Below are 20,955 nucleotides of genomic sequence, written 5' to 3'. Positions count from 1 at the left end.
TGTGGCACCTTTTATGATGCCTATGACAATCGAGAAATGATTGACAAGTTTTCAGCCGAAAAGAAATTACCGTCACACGTATCGTATACAAGTACATATGTGTTTATGACTTCAATGCTTTTTACGATTAGGTTATTTTGAGTGTACAATATGATACAACTTCAATATAAGTCGGTATATTTGCACATATTGCATCTTTATTACGTCATAGGGACATAACAACATATATTTTTGCAACGATAAGGCTACATCTTGAAGTTTCTCGGGCAATGGCTCTTACCATAACGACGTCTTAAAGATGAAAACGACATATCAGACATTGCTGTTGGTTAATTTTTATCTGGTGAATTTCATATTATAGTCACTAGATATAAGAAGGTGTTGTATGTTTGCCAATGAGACAACTCTCCATCTAAGACACAATGTGTAAAAGTAAACCATTATAGGTCAAAGTACGGTCTTGGTTCATGTTAAATAAGAGATTTAAACGTTCACCTTTATAGAACTATCTAATTATTTCATATATATCATAATAGTGCAATATAAACATAACTGCTGTAAACCGCAATACAGTCTTCCATCAAGCTCCTTTATAATCATATTTCACAGAAAAGCCTTTATTATATTTCAATTGCAACTTTAGCCCTTAACCCGATATTATAATTAATACAAGTCAGCAAGAACAAGGTTTTCCGAAATTATACTCTAAATAGAAAAATAATAGCTTCCGTATTATAGATTTGAATCGAGAAGATAATACACTTTATTTTTCAGAACACGAAACCATTTTGTAATTTTACAGTCAATTAGAAAGCAATGAAAAGAAAGAAAAATGGTGTTTATCCCTCAAAGGATATTGTACACTGAGTATTTAAAAATATTTTGAAGAACACACTTATAAAAAACACTAATTCAAGTGTTGCGCGCTTTATCCTGTTTTCTATCACTAGCAAATTAAATAAAAACAAACGAGCCACTTTGACTATAGGTTAGTTAACTGAATCAACTGCTTAAAAAATAAAATGAAAAAAAATAAAAACACGTCCATTTCTTACATCGCAAATGTTTAGTTTTATATCAATTTATGGAGTCAGATTAACTGAAAATTTAAACTGATAAAAAACAATCTTTATAAAAGATATAAAAAGATTTGGAATGACTGCCAATAATACACATCTCAAACCAAATCACAAATTTGTAAAAGCAAAGCATTATAGGTCAAAGTACAATCTTTATCACGGAGCATATGCTCACACCGAACAGATATCAAATAGGAAAACCAACGGTCTCATCTATATAAAAATAACGAGCAACACATATTCACCACACCAACAAACAACAACCACTGAACATGGTTCATTTGTTCCTATAAATACATTATTATTCACAGATATTCAATAAGAATCCATCAGAGAACAAAACGGAATCCAAAATTAAAAAAAAACACCTTTCTATTCTAATGAAAAAGTGTTTGAATCTTTACATATATATTTATGCCTATTCTCTCTCTATCGATTTGGCGTCAGGATACTGAATCGTACTGTAGCTTTTCCTAAAACTGAAATCACACATAAGTGTATAAGTTCAGAGCAATAAATATATATGCATATACATATATTAAAACGCTTATTCATAAAAAAAAATTAATAATTTTGTATATGGTACTTACATATTGTTTTATCCAAGCATCAAACAGTAAAGTATAATACTATTTAAAATACCAATGTATAAAAATGATATTTACTTTCTGAATTATAGTATGTCTGATAATGGATGGATAATGATTCGTAGAGCAACGGTTGAAATATATGGGGTTTTGTGTTTTATACTGTCAATAACTTGCGATAATAATGGGAAAACATTGTGTATAGAAGATCAAAAATTGTTTATCCACATCACATATAAACGTGATGCTGTTTTGTTTTGTTTTTGTTTATCTATCAGCACAATATGTTGTGATATTGCCTTTCAGTCATATATTAAATGGTGTAGATATTTGCAGATAAAAACATTGGAAAATTGATCAATCAAGACTTATAATTCAGAATGCCAATCCAATCTATTACTAATTTGCTGATCTGACACAATATAACGAATGAGGGTAATAGTCACTATTGGGAATGAATACACGTTCTGCATGTTAAATTTACTGTCCAATGATAAACGATCATATCCCTTGGGCAAAAGTCAAGATTTATGAAACAGACCAGTATGAGCAATTAGTGTACATTTGCATTTTTAACAGCTGTATTCATGATTGTTAACAGCGTAGGAGGATGCCCTGTTCTATCAAGGTTTGTTATTGTCAATTGAAGAAAACAACTTTTATTTTTTTCTCTTTTAAAACAAAAAAAAATCTAACTGTATCGCCTATTTTTTTGGTAAAAGGACTTGACTGAAATTAGATAAATGAGGTAAATATTCTTATCTAAATATTAACTCAAAAACATTGGTGATCTAAAGATTCAATGAATTAAAATCACCCAGTCGTTTACCTTGTATTATTAAATTCAAAATAGATTGACCAAATCCTTGACCTTAAGCTTGATTGATTGTTAAAAATGCTAAAAAATATGCTTGACATTTTTTGACATTTTTACTCTTTGAGTATGTTTGTTTTGTTCATGCATCGTTGACAATGTAATGGAATTTGATGCGACTGTCATACAAGTGAGAGGTTTAGCTAGCTATAAAACCAGGTTCAATCCACCATTTTCTACATTAGAAAATGCCTGTACCAAGTCAGGAATATGACAGTTGTTATCCATTCGTTTGATGTGTTTGGACTTTTGATTTTGCCTTTTGATTTTTGATTTTCCTTTTTGAATTTTCCTCGGAGTTCAGTAGTTTTGTGTTTTTACTTTTTACACATAATATTTTTTAGTTAAAATAAACTATCATAATGCATAATTGCAAAATGTTAAAACCAATTTAATGAAAGCATACACATTATGGACATACATTTCTTTTTCAATGAAAAATAAAAGCAAAGATCATACGAATTCAGCAAATATTGCATTTGCAGTCTATTTTATCATCACCAACATTAGCACTTATAGTATAAAATCTATCAAAAGTGTGATATGAGCACCATTCACTGACTATAGCGGCTGGCATACAAGTAATTTTAATGAGAATCACGAAAGATGTCGCGATTCTTCCAGATCACTTTAGATCAATTCCGGTTTATGTAGGTTTTGTGTTGTTCAGTCTTTAGTTGATATGTGATACTTTTCGAACTTGATAGTCTTTTTTCGTCCTTTTTATTTTATGACCATGTAGTAAAATTGAGAATTGATGTGGGGAATATGTCAAGGAGACAACAGCCCGACCAAAAAGTAGATAGCAGCCAAAGGCCACTAATGGGTCTTCAGCGCAGCGAGATAATCCCGCGGCCTCAGCTGGTCATTAAATAAAATGAGTACAAGTTCAGTGAACATGGACCTCATACTAAACTCCAAAACGTATAAATTAAATTAAAAAATATATAAGACTAACAAAGGCCAGAGGCTCTGGACTTGCGACTGGCGCAAAAATGCGGTGGTGTTAAACATGTTTTGTGAGTTTTCAACCCTCCCCTGTACTTCTAGCCAATGCAGAATAAAGAAACACATAGCAATACGCTCAGCTAAACCAAGTTTAAAAATTCTACTAACGAGAATCACTTTGCGATTACAGTAGACAATTGAAATCTTCTCAGTTTCTTTTTCTTTATCAAACTGCATCACAAAACAGAAGAATTTTACGTTTTCTGTAATATCATAATATCAAATTACATGCCTTATTATGCCTCCTCGAAGTTTATCTCAAGGATGTATAGTATTACGTTTGTTATTTCCAAAACATCGACTGTATACATTTAAATTTTTAAGCAAATGACCGAGCGTATTCCAAATTTACAGTTCTCCCCCCCTTTCAACCAGTTCTTAATAATGTTTTAAATACACAAAAAGGCTTTGGTTAAGCCTTAAAGGTTTCAATGGATAGCATTTGATAGTTGTGAAACACATAATATTCTTTAAAATTGTGTTATTCTTGAAACCTATTTAATTATTTCCTTCCTATTTTTAGTTGACAAATCCTGGCATGCAATCCGGTTACGTTCTGTTATGATTGTAAAATGCATTTTAACTAATAAAACCATATACTAATGAAGACATGTACGCCATATCAGTAACTGGGAATGTTAATCAGGTCACTTTTGCATAAGACATGATCCAATATACGTATATGAAATAAGAAATTTAAATTGCTACTGAAAACTACCGCTGAAAACTATATCAAAATATTATATATTTAGTGTATTAAATTTAATTTAATTTAAACGATTACATTTTTTTTATATTTTGTTTTTGAAATGCTACCATTTTTACTTTTGTTTTTTTTATCAAAAGGACTCCGTATCAACCTCAGTTTTAGTTATGTATTTAATAACATGACTTTGTGATACTGTTTTCATGAAGAAAACATGTGTCTTTGAATAATAGTCATCAGGTTTCGACTAAAGTTTAGAAAGTCATTAACACAAAATGTTTTAGAGCAAATTTTTAAAAGTACCAGAAATTATAACTCAAGACAATATTCGTCATCCGTGATAATTGTTAAAATAGCTAGAATTTCCATACTAGCAGTCAAATTCACTTTAAGTGTAAATGAATTCTGCATATAGACGACCTATTTTTTAACACTTACACATAATTCTCATCAGACAAAATCATGAGTAGACTGCAATATCTAGTAGAGAAATGAGAAAAATTGGTAATTGACAAATGTTAGCAAGTCGTTCAGTAAAAGATTCAAGTGTAAACAACAAAAAGAATAATCCTAGAAATGAAATAGTCGAGGTTTGTGAAAAGTTTTGGTGGAGGGTAATAGAGAAGAATGTTATACTGTAAGGGGGAATATGATTAAGTGTCAGATTAAGACCTTTCATAAAAATTTACTTGTTTATCCGGCATAAACATTGGCAGCAACTTGAACCAATGTATTTTGTCTATTAACGCTTTCTAAAAATAGTCATCCGCCGTTCTGATTAAATAAGCCAGTATTACAGTCGAGTTAATTCTGTCAATAACATTCATCTTTTGTTTCCCTAAAATAACCAATTATTGCAACAGTTTACAGATAAATTTTCTTTTTATCGACTGAACATCATCAACTAACTGTGCCTGCGTAAATGTACGAATATTGGAAAAGTATACTAAAAAAAAGTCAAGATTGAAAAAAACCACAACAATGTACTCCCAATAAATGTGACATGCCATTGTCTTCTGTATCACCATAAAAAATGAATATTAAAAAAAAAGTTTAATATTGTTGTGCATAAAACATTTAAATAAATAAAACGGAATAAAATTTTGTTTCATACAAAAGAAAAATAGAGAACTCCATGCCAAAAAATCTTTAAAAAGACAAACAACAATATTCTTGAATATGGTGTTTAGATACCACATCTTCTCTTTTTATATTTAACAGCTTTAACTAGCAAATGAACTATTACATGGGATCATTAACGTCTTTGTCAGGAAATGACAAAGAAAAGAAAAATTGCATTTTGCAGTAAAACACAAATTGATTCTAAACATAGTTCTAAGAAATGAGACAGGATGACGAATTATAATTATGAGAAAGTGTCCGTGATTGACATGAAATCTCTCTATGGCTTGAATGTAGTAAACAAGTCACAGTATGTATACGTTATTTGCTATGTTAAAGATTATAAAATTAGCTAATATTTTCGCCATCTATTAGTTATTAACGCTTTTTGGTTATATTGTATTCTAATATGACGTGCTTTTTTGGCTTTGTAAACAACACTGTGATAAAATTCTCGATATATCTATACTAAGCACAGACTCAGAGTTATACATAATAATTGCTGTTACAATATAATCCCCACGTAAATCTACATGTATTGGAACCTATTTGTAGACCCTTTGCCGATTTTATTGTTTTAAAAAGTGCAATTATAAAAAGACAAAATAACTGTTATTCTTATTCGGATGCATAATAAAAAGAAGTAATGCACAAGAGCTCGGAGAAATCCACAAAATAAAAATAAAATAAAATTCCGCGAAAGTCTATTAATTTTTTTGGCGCATTTTAGTCACTTCAAAACATGACGTCATAAAAATGAAATCGCTGAAGTTAAAAGTTTTCTATTACATGAACCATAGAAATTCGTATGAAATTGTATTAAAACTTATTTTTGAGGAAGGTTTTGTTTAATTTTCTATTCTATTGCATTATTTGCATGTTTACTAATTTCAGCAAGTCAACATGGCGGCTACTTAGTTACGAAATGTCAACTTTGAATTTGACGGATTTTTACGAGAAAATCATATAAATTAAAAATGGCAAAAATTGGGTTTGAGAATTGGAAAAATTAAACAGGTTTTTTTCTAGCGGTTTTTCACGAAATAACCCATGTAATGTACGGATTAATTAAGATATTTTAGCTTTATCTAACAGAGAGTAAAAAAGATAAGCCACACACACACCAAACCAACCCTCGCTTCAGTTTTTTAATGACCGTATTTGTCCTATTAGAATCGAAATAATTCATGGAAGCCATCGATTGTTGGAAATTTACACATGGTCTGGGCCGTGGTATTCGTTTATTTTAACAGCGAGGGATAAAATTAACGAATATCACGGCCCAGGCCATGTATAAATTTCCAACAATCTATGGCTTTCATGAATTATTTCTTAGATATCATTAATAAGATATTTGGTTGGAACCTTGTCTGTTCTTTTAAGTGGAAAGTACCTTTTAATGTTTAGAATAAAAAACTTATATCCAAATTGGAATTTTGTATTGATTGCCAATCAAACGGTACGAATCTTCCTAATTCAAAAAATCACAAACACCTTTTACATGTTAGAAGCGATTTTGACGTCAAACACAATTTTAATGTACAACAAAGAAACCAACAATTTAAAGGCTTGAGACCGGATTATATTTTGTTGTCTGTGGATGACATGGCTCTCTAGTTCTTAGCAACCAATACACTTCAATCTTAGCAGTATATATATTCAATATCTTGTTTCCTTATATTTACCTATGTATGTGTCTAGCTGTAACTTAATGCTAGTATTTGTAAGACAAAATTTCTGTAAGAATATGATAGTTTAAATAAGAATAAATCTTCATAATATTTATCAATTTTTCTATTTGTTTCTAAGACTTCTTAATTGTTTAGCCTTGACATTATCGTTAGCTCTAGAAACATCCTTGAGGTTAATTTGTTTTTGTTTATCGTTCATAAATAACAAAAAGAGATACCAATAAGTCTTTGCAATCATTGTTTTGAATATGTCGACAAATCCACAGTAATGTTCAATATTTAATTTTGAATTAATTTTTAGCTGATCAAAGTAAGGTAAATAAAAGTTTTCATAAACATATGCTACTACTGGTATTAGTATTTAATTGTATCTGGATCATATTAAATTATGTGAAATCTTCTTCAAAAGAAGACCTGTATAAAACTAAATAGTTGAGAGTAAATAATTTTGCTCTGAAGTCTCCTGGCAAATTTGTTGACGAGCTTTTATGATAAAATTTCTTGTACTGATATAGTAGAAATAAAATTGAGAATGGAAACGGGGAATGTGTCAAAGAGACAACAACCGACCATAGGCCATAAATGGGTCTCCAATGTAGCGAGAAATTCCAACACCCGGAGCTGTCCTTCAACTGGCCCCTCAACAAATATGTATACTATACACATGGAAAAAAGTATTGAAACACCTTGATTTTTTAAACCTTGAAAAATCAGCCTATTATTTTGGATAGAATATGACAAAATATTTGTAAAATAATATTAATTGTAACATACTTAATGATAACATTGGCATTAAAACGAATAAAAAAATGTATGAAAAAAAAGGTTTTATCTAACCACAATTTTGATAACAAAATGAATTGCTTACTGTAGTCGAACTTTACAATATCAGACATTTCAAAATCAATCTTAAGATGATTGTTGACATCATGGTTAATCGTTATACGCAAAAGAATTAGTACTTGGTGCAGCCACCATTCAAACGGATAACCGCCTCTAAACGTCTTCTGATTCCTGCCACCAGTCGACTAATTTGTTTTTTTTAGGTAACCACAACCATTCCAAATGAAGGACATTGATTAATTCATGACGTGTTTGAACTGGGGTGTCCTTTCGCGCACTTTACGCCCAATAGTGTCCCATATATGCTTGATATGGTTCAAATACGGACTACGATCGGGCCAAGGAAGATAAACCGAATTCCATTGGAACATGTATAGTTCAGTGATAATGGACGTCATTCTAAACTCCGAATTATACACAAGAAACTAAAATTAAAACTCATACAAGAATAAATAAGGCCACAAGCTCCTGACTTGGGACAGGTGCAAAATTGCGGCGGAGTTAAACATGTTTTTTGATAAATCAACCCTCCCCCTATATCTCTAGACAATTTAGAAAAACAAACGCACAACAATACCCACAGTAAAACTCAGTTGAATAGAAGTCTGAGTCCGATGTCAGAATATGAAATCAATGAAAATAAACAAAATGACAACAATACATAAATAACAACAGACTACTGACAGTTACTGACATGCCAACTGCAGATCTCTTCATCAAATGAATATCAGGCACAATCCCTCCTGTTAAGTGTTTAGTATTATACCATCAAGAAATATATGAAAGCACGCCTTATAAGTAAATTTACCGATTTTGTTCTTTTTCTATTATTACTTTTTCGTGACGTATCTGAACTTGCATGACAGGTCATCACCTGAATAACAAGAGATGCTTGTTGTGTCGACGCACCCATGTCGCTATGTTTAGATTTTTTGCAATGCACTGTTTTATCTAGATTTGCATACCAGTATTCAAATGATTTTTCAAGTTTGAAAATCTATTAACAAATGATATAAAAAAGAAGATGTGGCATGATTGCTTAGAAGACGAATCTCCACAACAGAGAGCAAATGACACAGAAATCAACAGCTATATGTCGCTGTAAGGCCTTTAGCAATGCCCATACCTCATAGTCAGCTAGAAAGGTTCCGAAATGACAAATGTAAAACAATTCAAACGAAAAAAACAAACAGCCTAATTAATGTAAAAATATTACATTCCAGCGAAAAAAACTAACATATGAATGTTATCATTAGCAACCAAACAGCTTCAGAGTATCAACTACGTATTTGCAGAGCATTAAACATAAAAAAAGATGTAGCAAAAGACAATTAAAACTAACCAAAGCAAGAATTCATAAAATTGAAATATGACAAAATAAGAAAATTCAGCACAAAGAAATGACTTCATGCACGAATAAAATTCTGTTTTTCGATATTAATATCTGTTCTTTTATTGACAAGATTATCTTGTATATAGTACTATTTTATACTTAAAACGTGGCTTTTGTCTGTTGGAATATTCATTTTACAGATAATAATATACAGTAATAATCCAAATGATGTTTCAAAAAAGGTTCTGCCATATTGTCATTTACAATCAATAAAGATATCTATTGTCTCAGAATGTTTTAATTTTAACTTCTACAACTATCATAACATATAAAACAACACTTTTGTGTACAAAAAAGAATAAAACCAAAAGAAATGCATAGCTCCGATTCATGTCCTTCTTTATAAGACGTGTTTTTGGTGGGTTTTAGTATGAATTTACAAACAAACTACTATATTACATTAAGTAGTTAGAGCATAACCCCTGTCCTGACATGTTGAAGATGTACTTGTAATTCTGTTGATACGCATACATGGTCAGTATAAGACGTTAAACCTGTCAATGATTACTATCTCGTACTAGTTTGAGATTGCACAAAAATTGCCCTTTGTTTGTTAAGTTTTGAATATCGGTTGGTATTGTTGGTTCTTACATATTCTTATAATATATGATAAAATCATTCAGTCGTACTTTTTATACGTTGAACACAGATCAACCATTTCTTCTGTTTTGACTAATTGCTTGTGTTATGGGATGGTGTTATTGGAAAATTCCTAAGTAAACCTTTAACTAAATTCTGTATTGTCTTCGAAGTTATGGTGTTTATCTCATAATAAAGTGTTTTGCCACGTTCCTAATTGCGGAAAAATAGTATGAACATTGCATTTATCTTTGTTTAATGGTTATGTTATAGTGCTTTTAGAAAGTCATTTATCTGCATTGCATCTAACCAGATATTTTTGGAGAGGGAGAGATTTGTTTCATATTTCTATAAACTGCAACTAACCAGAGATACTTTGAGGGGTTAACATTTTCTTAGAAAAAAACCAACTTTAGAATCAAATATAACCTTTTATAACAAAGTTGTTGGAATGTGTTGTTCAGAAAGTATCACCATATTAATTTTTGCACTTTTATATGGTCAACTTGCTGTCGTTCTAGAATTCAACAAGTCGATATAATCAATAGCCAACCTTCTGTTAATTCCAATCTTATTGTTGTTATGATTAAATAAACGTAGACACATCTGTTTGTGATGTTTTGTTTTATTCAGTTAATTATAAGAACAATGAAATTAAAAGCCTTGATCTGTTTGAAGACGCTCTGTTTCTGCTTAAATAGTTATTATCGAGTCCGTAAATACTATTGTGCAATCGTCAATGTTGTAACTATTATGAAATTAGACAGTAGCTGGTTGTGTAATAAGGTTAACGGTACATTAGTTATATTTTTAGCTACATTCTATAATATCGTAAATATTTGTTTGACGCGTAGAAATACAACTACAAGAAGAGCTATAATTTTATAACGATTTATTTTTTTAAATGATGCTTTGAATGTTATCGCTTATAGACTGAACACAATGATTCTGTTAAAGGTAATACATGATGTAGTATTCTTTTTAAAAACAACATATATGACTTTGTACAGACATTTTCTTATGTAGAAAATGAGGGATTAAACCGGGTTTTATAAATAGCTAAACATTATTAACATAATCACTTCAGGACGCTCAATGGAACTGTCGTGTTCGAAAATTGCAAGTACTGTGAAAGTACTTTTATTCGTGGGGTACCAATTTTCGTGGTTTTCGTGGATGACTTTATCCACGAATTTAAGTGTCCAACGAAATAAAATAACCATTGTCTAAATCAAGACCTGGAAAGATCCCAATCGGTAGGTTTGACTACTGATATGACATGTATGATCTAGTCTAAGAGAAGATATTGAATAGCACCAACTCTGAGAATACTTTAATAGCAGTCACATAACTACAACCGCATGCAGGATTATACCCATTTAATCTTTAATAACCTAAAATGTACAACTTTTGTTTTTGATCAATGAAAGTCAGATTTCCGGTATTGATATGCTAGTATGATAAAATGTTCATTTTATATCCTCATAGTTCTCGTACATATGAGAAATAAAAAAATTATGCTGGTCTTGATTTTGCTAAGAATTATTTGCCAATTCATAGCATTTGTTTATTTTACTGTTTTCTTTAGGTGACATGTTAATGGCCTAATTAACACCTTTGATGGTCTTTAATCTGTTGATCACTTTATCATGGGTTAATTAGTGTTATCACTACGATTTACACGGGTCAATGTTTACTTTGCCATTTCCTTCAATCTAGACTATTTGTAACCTTCGTTTCTAAAGGCTTCAATTTTTCATTTTTTTTTTTTTTAGAAAACTAAAATCCACGAATTTAAAAACCCACGAACATGTAAATATTGCTCAAACCACGAAAATTGATACCCACGAATTAAAGTACTTTCACAGTAGTTACATCATATGTGTATGATTTGTAGGATACAGAAATAAAAGGTATTTAGATAGGAGCCACTTTTCCGGGTGGAACCTCTTTGTTTTAAAAAGAATACTAGATTAGGAATCACCTTAAAACAGTATTGAATCAATAACATTAAAAGCATCCTTTCAAAAAATAATCGTTATAAAGTTAAATCAAAGTGAACAGACGAGTAGACAATGTCTATTTACTAGACGTTGCATCTTAATAAACACATCGTAGATACTAGGATTGATTTTTTTTATTTATGCCAGACGCACGTTTCGTCTACACAGACTCTTCAGTTACGTTATATTAAATAAACTCATCATAGATATCAGGACTAAATTTTATATATACGCCAGACGCGCGTTTCGTCTACAAAAGACTCATAAGTGACGCGCGAATCCAAAAAAGTTATAAAGGCCAAAATAAAGTATGAAGTTGAAGAGCATTGAGGACCAAAATTCCTAAGTTTTGTCAAATACAGCTAAGGTAATATATGCTTGAGGTAGAAAAGTCTTAGTATTTTTAAAAAATCAAAATTTTGTAAACAGTCAATTTATGAATAAAATTTATAATAAAAATAAAGTTAAAAAGGTCAAATAAAGTACGAAGTTGAAGATCATTGGTTATGAATTGCTGCAATTGGAAACCACAAATGATACAGGTAACATTGAGAAAGTTATATGTAAAACTGATAACATCGCATTTCCATTAAGCTGAACTGAACAATAGCCATTACCTAAATTGATATTGTAGACAATATTATATATTATGCTGTAAACAAACAGATACCAGTCAACTGTCGTAGGCTTTATGTTACTAATCAACCTAAATATTCCTATGTGTAATATCAATTTCAGTAGAGTTTTACATCGTTTATTAGATGAATTATAAAATATAAAACAGTTTAATATATATAGATTATATCATTTAAAGCAAATGTCTGGTGTTGTATTCATGCCATCTAGGGATATTATAATTCAACATACTAGTACGAATCATTTTGTCCTTGTTGCTGAAATTTGTTAGTAAGACATTCCGTCAGAGGTATATCAACTTTTTGTGTATTTGAAGCAAATTGACAGTCGTGATCATATATTGATACTTATATTAACGAAAGGCACACTAACCTTATCTGTAAGTCTATGTTTGCAATATTTTATAAACATTAGTCAATAAAATAACTAAACTGATGAAAGGAATATCCTCTTCATTCGCTATCACGAGTTGGTTGATCTTTATGGAATAACCATTTCACAGATGATATCAGATATGCTCCTTATGTTGTAATTACAACCAGCTTTCCGTTCACGACGAACTTGACCTACCGAACTAGACTATTTACCGGGTTTGTAATAACATGAGCAACACGATGGATGCCACAACTAGAGCAGGATCTGTTTACCCTTTCTGAGTACCTGAGATCATACCCAATTTTTGGTGGGGTTCGTGTTGCTTAGTATTTTTTTATGTTGTGTCTTTTGAACTATTATTTGTCTATTTGTCCTTTTTTTGCCATGGCGTTGTCAGTTTATTTTCTATTTATGAGTTTGACTGTCCCTTTGGTATCTTTCGCCCCTCTTCAATTCTAAATTATTGTATAAAACGTGTTTTCTTGACTTTTTACATTATTAAGCATCCCGACGACAGTCACGTGTGGGGCAGTCATGTGCATTCGAACAATTCAAATTGGAATGATGATTTGGGTCACAGCTGACCTGGCATATCATGGATAATATCACCATGTTGTAGACATAATTCCTCTCTCCCTCATTATATTTATCATAAGTTGTGAATCATCTTCGGACTTGTACACGAGAGATTATTAACGAATTATTTACTGTAAAGAGCATCTGAGTCGTGCCCGGCTGATAGTTGGGTTCTTGTTACTCAATATTAGGTTTCATGTAATGTGTTTGTTGTTTATCTGTTTGTTTCTGGTTTTTTTGTCACACTAGTACTTGTTCATTGGTTTTTACGTCAGTTAATGTATTTTTCATCAGTTAACGACTTTTCTTTGCTCCATTGATACCATTTTATATGTCCAGGGATGTTTAATTTGATACAGTTATGTTCTGCCCATTTCGCTCATCAAATTTGAGCATGTAATTATTTGAAATTTTGTAGAAATTACGAGTTTGGAAAACGATCTTCGAAAAATATATCGACAAGGGGAAAATGATAAAACCAATGATTTCAAATGACGATCAAGTGAATCAAGATAGATATGTTAAAAAATAGGAAATGCTCAATCAATATACAGTTCTACTTATTCAATTATTTTGAACCTATAATATGCAAATATCATCCATCTATCAATTTTGAGTTTGTCTACCATTGAAAGACATTTTCCTGTAATGTTATAGTAATAACATTAACGGTGCCAATTTTTCTGCACCAGATGCGCACTTCGACAAATAATGTCTCTTCAGTGAGGCTCGTGGCCAAAATATGTAAAATCCAAAGCCTATATAAAAGATGTAGAGCTATAATCCAAACGTTCCAAAAAGTATAGCCAAATCCGTGAAAGGAATCAAAGCTTTGCATGAGGGAGATACAATCCTTAATTTATAATAATTTTTAACATTATAGCATACCAACATATAATGTAACAATATTTTAAATATTGATGTCGAATACCATCAGTTTGTAAGCGAAAAATGACTGATTTGTTGGCAATAAGCCATAGTTAAGTCCGAAAGATAAAAAAAAATGTGCATTATGAATTCAAATGCTACATTGATAAAACCGATACAAAAGAGAGATAACGTATTTTGAGAATTTTAAACGGAAACAGTTTTCTAATTCAGACGTGTTTAAGGTGATTCACAATTTTGGAAAGAAATGAAAACAAAATCTTCAGATAAAGTTAAAAAAGATAAAGTAACGTATCTTCCCCGTACAATTCCAAGCAAATTTAAATATTTTTATATTAACAGAAGCCATATATTATAAAAGGGATGGAACAAACAAAGACTGAATTCAAAGTTTTTCCAGTAAAATAACTAAATGAAAAACATCTTTAAAACCTGGCTATAATAATAAAACCAAGTTAAAGTAAGGCAATATTGATATATACATAGCGTCTAATGTCTTACAATAGTTGAAACAACCATTATAAACGTGTCAATCAGGAAGTGTACGATGTCATTTGTTTATTTAAGAGTTGTGTTTTCATTAAAAGCTATTTTATATAGTATTGATTAATTTTTACTTCTGAAATCAGTTTTATAAAGACAGGTTCTTCACGCACACATTGAAAGTGACTCTGAATATTTTGATATGAGCGTCACTGATGAGTTTTATGTAGACGAAACGTGCGTCTGGCGTACTAAATTATAATCCTGGTACCTTTGATAACTATCTGGAACTAGTTTAATACACAGTTTCACAGTGATTGCACAAAATATTTCTAACTAATATCTGTGACGTCATCAGTAATGGCTAAATGCTTGCAATGAAATATCAAATGAAATGTCATGTTCTGCTATTCTGTTAAGCAGAGTCAAAATAAGGTTTTATTACTTTTACTGTGTAAAATAAAGGCAACAGTAGTATACCGCTGTTCAAACTCATAAATCCATGGACAAAAAACAAAATCGGGGTAACAAACTAAAACTGAGGGAAACGCATAAATATAAGAGGAGAACAACGACACAACACTACAATGTAACTAACACACACAGAAACGGACCAAGCATCAGAAAAAATCCCAAGAGAATAACAAATATAACATCAAAACCAAATACATGAATTTGGGATAGACAAGTACCGTGACACGTCTAAAAGTATTTGGTTTTTATATAACGTTATACTACGTTATTTGTGCGTTTGTTGGGGATAACTTTAAGGTCAGTTCTTTAAGCAAAGGAATGGATATTATGGCTAAGATAAATTGAATAATTGATAAAATAAATATATTGATGTAGGCAAGTTTGAATTATGTATGTAAGAATACAGACCGGTGCTTGGGAAATGTCAAGTAGAAATAATGACCTTGTCCGTTCCAAGATGCAAGAGTCCAGTTTGCCAATAAAACATTTTGATGACGTCATAACTTTGCGTATAGTAAAACAAGTTGTTGTGGTCTTGAAAATGATATCAATCATACGTTATATTCTTGTCATCAGTAATGCCAACTAAAATAGGTGTCAGTTATTAACTTTAATAAATAATATAATCAATCAGTCCTTGTAATATTAGCTAGTTGTATCAAAATCTTCAGAATTCTGAGTGATTTATAGTTATACAAACATTTGTTGGTATTAGCAGAATAGTCGATAAGAAATGTGCCTTTATTTGATTACCATGACACTGAACCATAGTTCATGACTTCAGTCAGAAATCTTAAAATTAATTATAATAAGGGAAATCATTATTATATTTAGTATTCGATGAAAATGATACAGTTGGAAGGGTATATGTGGTCAGATAAACTCACACCAAGATACATATCAAAACCCTTTGTGAACAGGTGTGTTAATTGACAACGAATTAAAAAAAATAATGGTGGAAGACAAATACCACAAACGAAGATACACAGAACTACAGCTCTACATCTAAAGTGTTAGACCTCTTGGAAATTCCCCACATGTATTTTAAATGAAAACATTTTTTTCTCTACAACATTGCTGAAAACTTATTTCGGGTCTGATTTTGATTATTAGTTTACTGTTTAACACATATATGTGGACAGTTTTGTGATGTTTATAATGAAATATTTTTCATAATATGTCATAACTGAGAAATCATTTTTTATATAAAAATATTGAAATTAAATATATTCTTTTCTGCATAAACATGTGGTGATTTTCGTGCAGAAATTCATTGCAATTTCCCGCAAAGTCTAAATCACAGTTTTGAAAGGATAAACATACATTTTTCGGTATTTAATAAAAATAACTTTTTTCAAAGTCGACCTTTTCAAATGAGGAATAGTTTTACTTTTGATTTTCGTTGATAGCAAATCCTATCTTTTGTTCTCCTTCTTATCTATTAATTGTTCTTGAGTATGTTAAGCTGTTTATATATCAATGTTGAATTTTTTAAATGAATTATTTACCAAACATCTGTATAGGACGCACATAAAACAGTTTTAATTTCATAATATACGTTTTAAAAGGTTTAAACACTGAACTAGGCTGCACAAACGTCAATCGTTCAAGTTTCAATTAAATTATGAAAAAAACATAAAACATTTTAAAATTATCACTTAAACGAAGTACGGCTAATTTCGTCTGAATTTATTTCTTAAGAGAGCCATCTTCACACAGTCTTTCTATCTTTACTTGAATAGAAAGCATCGCAGCTCCATGTGTCATCCTTGAAGTTCTTATAATGTAATAGCTAGATGACAAATTATAAACTTTTAAAAGGTGAATTATCCGTAAAACAATAGGATCAACATTGTTGTATTTTCTGTCTTCACAAACGTTCGTTCATGAATTTTTTTTAGGTTTGAGTCGATCGTGTATACTACTCACAATATTAGCTAATATAGGTCTGCCTAATGAATAAAAAAACCTGAATATTTCTTTGATTGGCACATTACCAATATTTACCAATATATAGAATATAATACAAACAAGGCCTATCTAGCTTTCTTGGCTAAATCATTATTGATAGAAATGTATATTCTATAACATTATCAATAAACTGTTTCTTACATAGGATAAATATTTTTTTCTTCTTTACAGCTACTTCTAAAATTTCACAAAGCTTCATAATGTGATCTGATAATTGAAATTTGTTCCAGGATTTACATAACATATGCATAGCAGTCCAAAGCTAATCTTTAGTTTATAATTATACATATCATCTAAAAAAGGATGATTTTTTTTTAAATCAATCAGTTTAGGTGGACTCTAGTTTTCATTAAAGAATATATCATAAAATAATACAAACAATTTAAAGCATGTGACAAAATAATCTGATTATGTCAGAAAATGTATTTACAGTAGTGTCGTATAGCACATAGTAATATGGTTTGATTGTACACATAGTTAAAATCTTATTTACTCACGGGTTTAGCTGTTCTGATCGGATCTAAAATAGATGTAATGTCCCATGTAACCATGTACCTATTGTTTTAACGCGTTTGTCTCAGAGCAGTCCTATTGACGATCCTTCTCAGTGCATCCTTGGCCGCTGAAGAGTCATTTTGCTTTCTTTGAATCGAATTTCTTGTTTTTTTTCTTTACGTTTACTTTACAAAATGCTATGTATGCAACATGTACCGATTACCAGGTTTTCTGCATATTGATACGTAATATATCAACTACAAATCACATTATGAATATTTTAAATGAGTGAACACATCGGACGAGTTTAAAAATATTTCCTTTTCATCGCCGATTTAACTGATTTTATTTGTATGTTTTAATAAGAAAAACAATATGCTTTCTTTGCTTTGCTTGCAATTCAGAAGAGGATATGATCAGATCTGCTTATAAACAGAGTGTCAAACAATGTACATGTTATGCAGGTCAAACTGTCGTGTCAAAGGCCAGGTTTAAGTTATCAAAGACGGGTCAAAGATATGAGACTTCACGAAGCCGTGATATAAAATAAAAAAAAAAAATCAGGATGGTGCAAGTAATATAGTCACATAAAGCTGTTGAAAGTAAAATCCCCTAAAAAAATGAATTCCGAGGAAATGTCAAATAAAAAAGACTCTAATCAAATGGCAAAATTAAAAAATTTTAAAAACACATCACACGAATGGATAACAAGTTAACAACTGTCATATTTCTTTGACTAGGTACATGCATTTTCTTGTGTAGAAAATGGTGGGAGAAACATTTTCATAGTAACAACACATTTAATTCTTTCTATATTATTAACGAACGACATATATACTTTTACAACCAAGCGATCCAATAATAAAAACAATATTTGAATGAATTTGACATATATTTTTGGTTGGACTTTGATAATCATTTTTCAAGTGGGAAAAAGTAAAATCACAAAAATACTCAACTCCGAGGAAAATTCTAAACGGGGAGTCTCTAATCAAAAGCTAAAACATATCAAACAAATTGATAACATCTGTCATATTCCTCTTTTGGTACAGGCATTTTCTAATATCGAAAATTTAACCTTACTTATTTTGATAATTGTAATCAAGAACAATATGTATTAAGATGATTGTTTGTTATTTATCACAGTCATACCAATGAACAAGTCATTGTCATCACCGTTTGTAACTAAAGCATAATATTCTTATGTTTCACGTATATTTCTATATTCAATGAGAACTGATGCATAGACTGGTCAATCAAAAAGAATATGGCGCATATTACCTCGTTCACGAATATTTTGCCGAATAATCTAATACTTCCTGGATATGTCTTAAAGAATATAAAATATATATTAGATAATCAGTGGAAAAATGAATAATTCAATAAAATTTAAGGGTTGTTAAGGAATAAAACACAAAGGGCATGGATAATTGTATTAATCTAGTTTATGACACTGTGACATTTTGCGCACTTCAATTGGAGAAAAAGATACAGCGCTGTTGTTGATGATCATCATCTCAAGCCACGAAAAAACTAAACAATACTTCACATTTAAATGTAAGGGTAAGACTGTTAATCGAACCGGTTTGTGCGGATTTATTTGTTTTCTATGCTCAGGCCCAACCACATACTTTCAAAAGTAGGTGCTCGTGTCTGTTTTGATCCATTCGGAAATCATTTTTTCAAATATCAAAGCTTTTGACAAATATATCAAAAAAAAATATCTATTTTTCTATTATCCTGCACTGAATTTTTATGTAGTTCTGAACAAATACTCAACTTTAAACCTTTAATACGAGTGCTAGTCATTAGAAATGTCAAGATATGAGATACTTTTTACATTCGATAAATATCAAATACCATGATTTTAAACATGAACGTATTCAAATGACTCTATAAGAAAAATAAGACTTGTTTCAAATTGTAAGACCAATATTATGATCATTTTACTGGAAGAATAATCGTTTTCTCTTTGAATTCAGATTTAACATATACAAAATTTTATTAGTATACCAATTTTCAGATCTGTTTACTGGAAGGATATTCTTTTTCTCTTTGAATTCATATTAATCATAAAAAAATCACCTAGCTTTAAATGTGTCTTACCTTTACATAAACCACGTCCTTAAAATGTTTGTTACAAGCTGGAAACACGTTGTGATATAAGAACTTATTTATAAATTACGATACCACGAATCAGGATGAAGCAATAATCTCCCGTGTTCATTTAATGTGTGAATTGTCACTTGTTGGTAAACTCGTCACTTGTCTAATGTTTATCCATTATTTAGCTTTAGTTCACCAATTTGCTTCTATTTTTGTTTTCTTTCTTTTAATTACCTTACATGTAACAACAAATACTACCTAACGATTCAGTCAAAACAATTGCTTTATTCCTGAAAATCCATTACTTGCAAGCTATATTACTATATTGTGTAAATTTTCCTTCATTTATTTGATTTAGTCCTGTTTTATTGCTATGCTTTCAACAATTTCACACTTTTAACAATTCCCGTGATAGTCCTGCATCCGACTCTGGTTTTCTGTTGGAGAATATGTCAATCACATTTTCCTGTGATATGCAACAATAATTAATACATCGGATAATGTATATAGATTATTGACATCTTCTGCAATATTGAACGATAAAAGAAAGACACATTTCTCAATAAATGTGAGGCATATTCCCTTATCTCTGTTTATTTTGAAAGAGTTCTTTTTAAACAATCTTTAATTATAATGTATTGCTCACTTGAGAGACAGTTTAAGACGTATATGTCTAGTGTCTCATTTTAAAGACACTTAAGTCAATATTTAAGTTTAAAAATAATAATTTCTCACAACTTTAATATCCATATGCATTTATTCTTTGAGATTAGAAATTGATTTAAAAAGCCTCGAATAGAATATGTTGTGTCGCTCTTGAAAAAGAGAAAACATATTTACAAAAACCTGTGTCGATTCATTGGAAATTGAATGTTGGGGACTTGCTGTGCTCTTTCGATTTAGTCCACCATAGTCTTTTATGAAATACAGTGTGTGCATAAACTTCACGACATCTCACCATTCACCATTCCATTGCTTTTCCGAAAACAACTGATAGTTTTCGTCGACAGATTTGTTTGAAGGAATTGGCTCATTTATTGGAAAACAATCCAAAATTAATCAAAAT

At 30.5% G+C, this 20,955-nt stretch overlaps 1 protein-coding gene across 1 annotated transcript in view; it reads right to left on the bottom strand.

The window, feature by feature from the left end:
* Nucleotides 1-20,004, bottom strand: part of LOC139489293 (voltage-dependent calcium channel gamma-5 subunit-like) — a 53,522-nt gene extending 33,518 nt beyond the window's left edge. Inside the window, exon 1 of the mRNA XM_071275570.1 lies at nucleotides 19,890-20,004. The gene's annotated coding sequence lies outside the window, so the exon portion shown is untranslated. The remainder of the gene's footprint in view (nucleotides 1-19,889) is intronic.
* Nucleotides 20,005-20,955: the final 951 nt, after the last annotated feature.

The sequence above is a fragment of the Mytilus edulis genome, chromosome 9 (assembly GCF_963676685.1).
Source record: "Mytilus edulis chromosome 9, xbMytEdul2.2, whole genome shotgun sequence".
Classification (NCBI taxonomy): Eukaryota; Metazoa; Mollusca; class Bivalvia; order Mytilida; family Mytilidae; genus Mytilus; species Mytilus edulis.
Note: the sequence above shows the minus strand (reverse complement) of the source record. Positions and strands in the feature narration are given on the sequence as shown.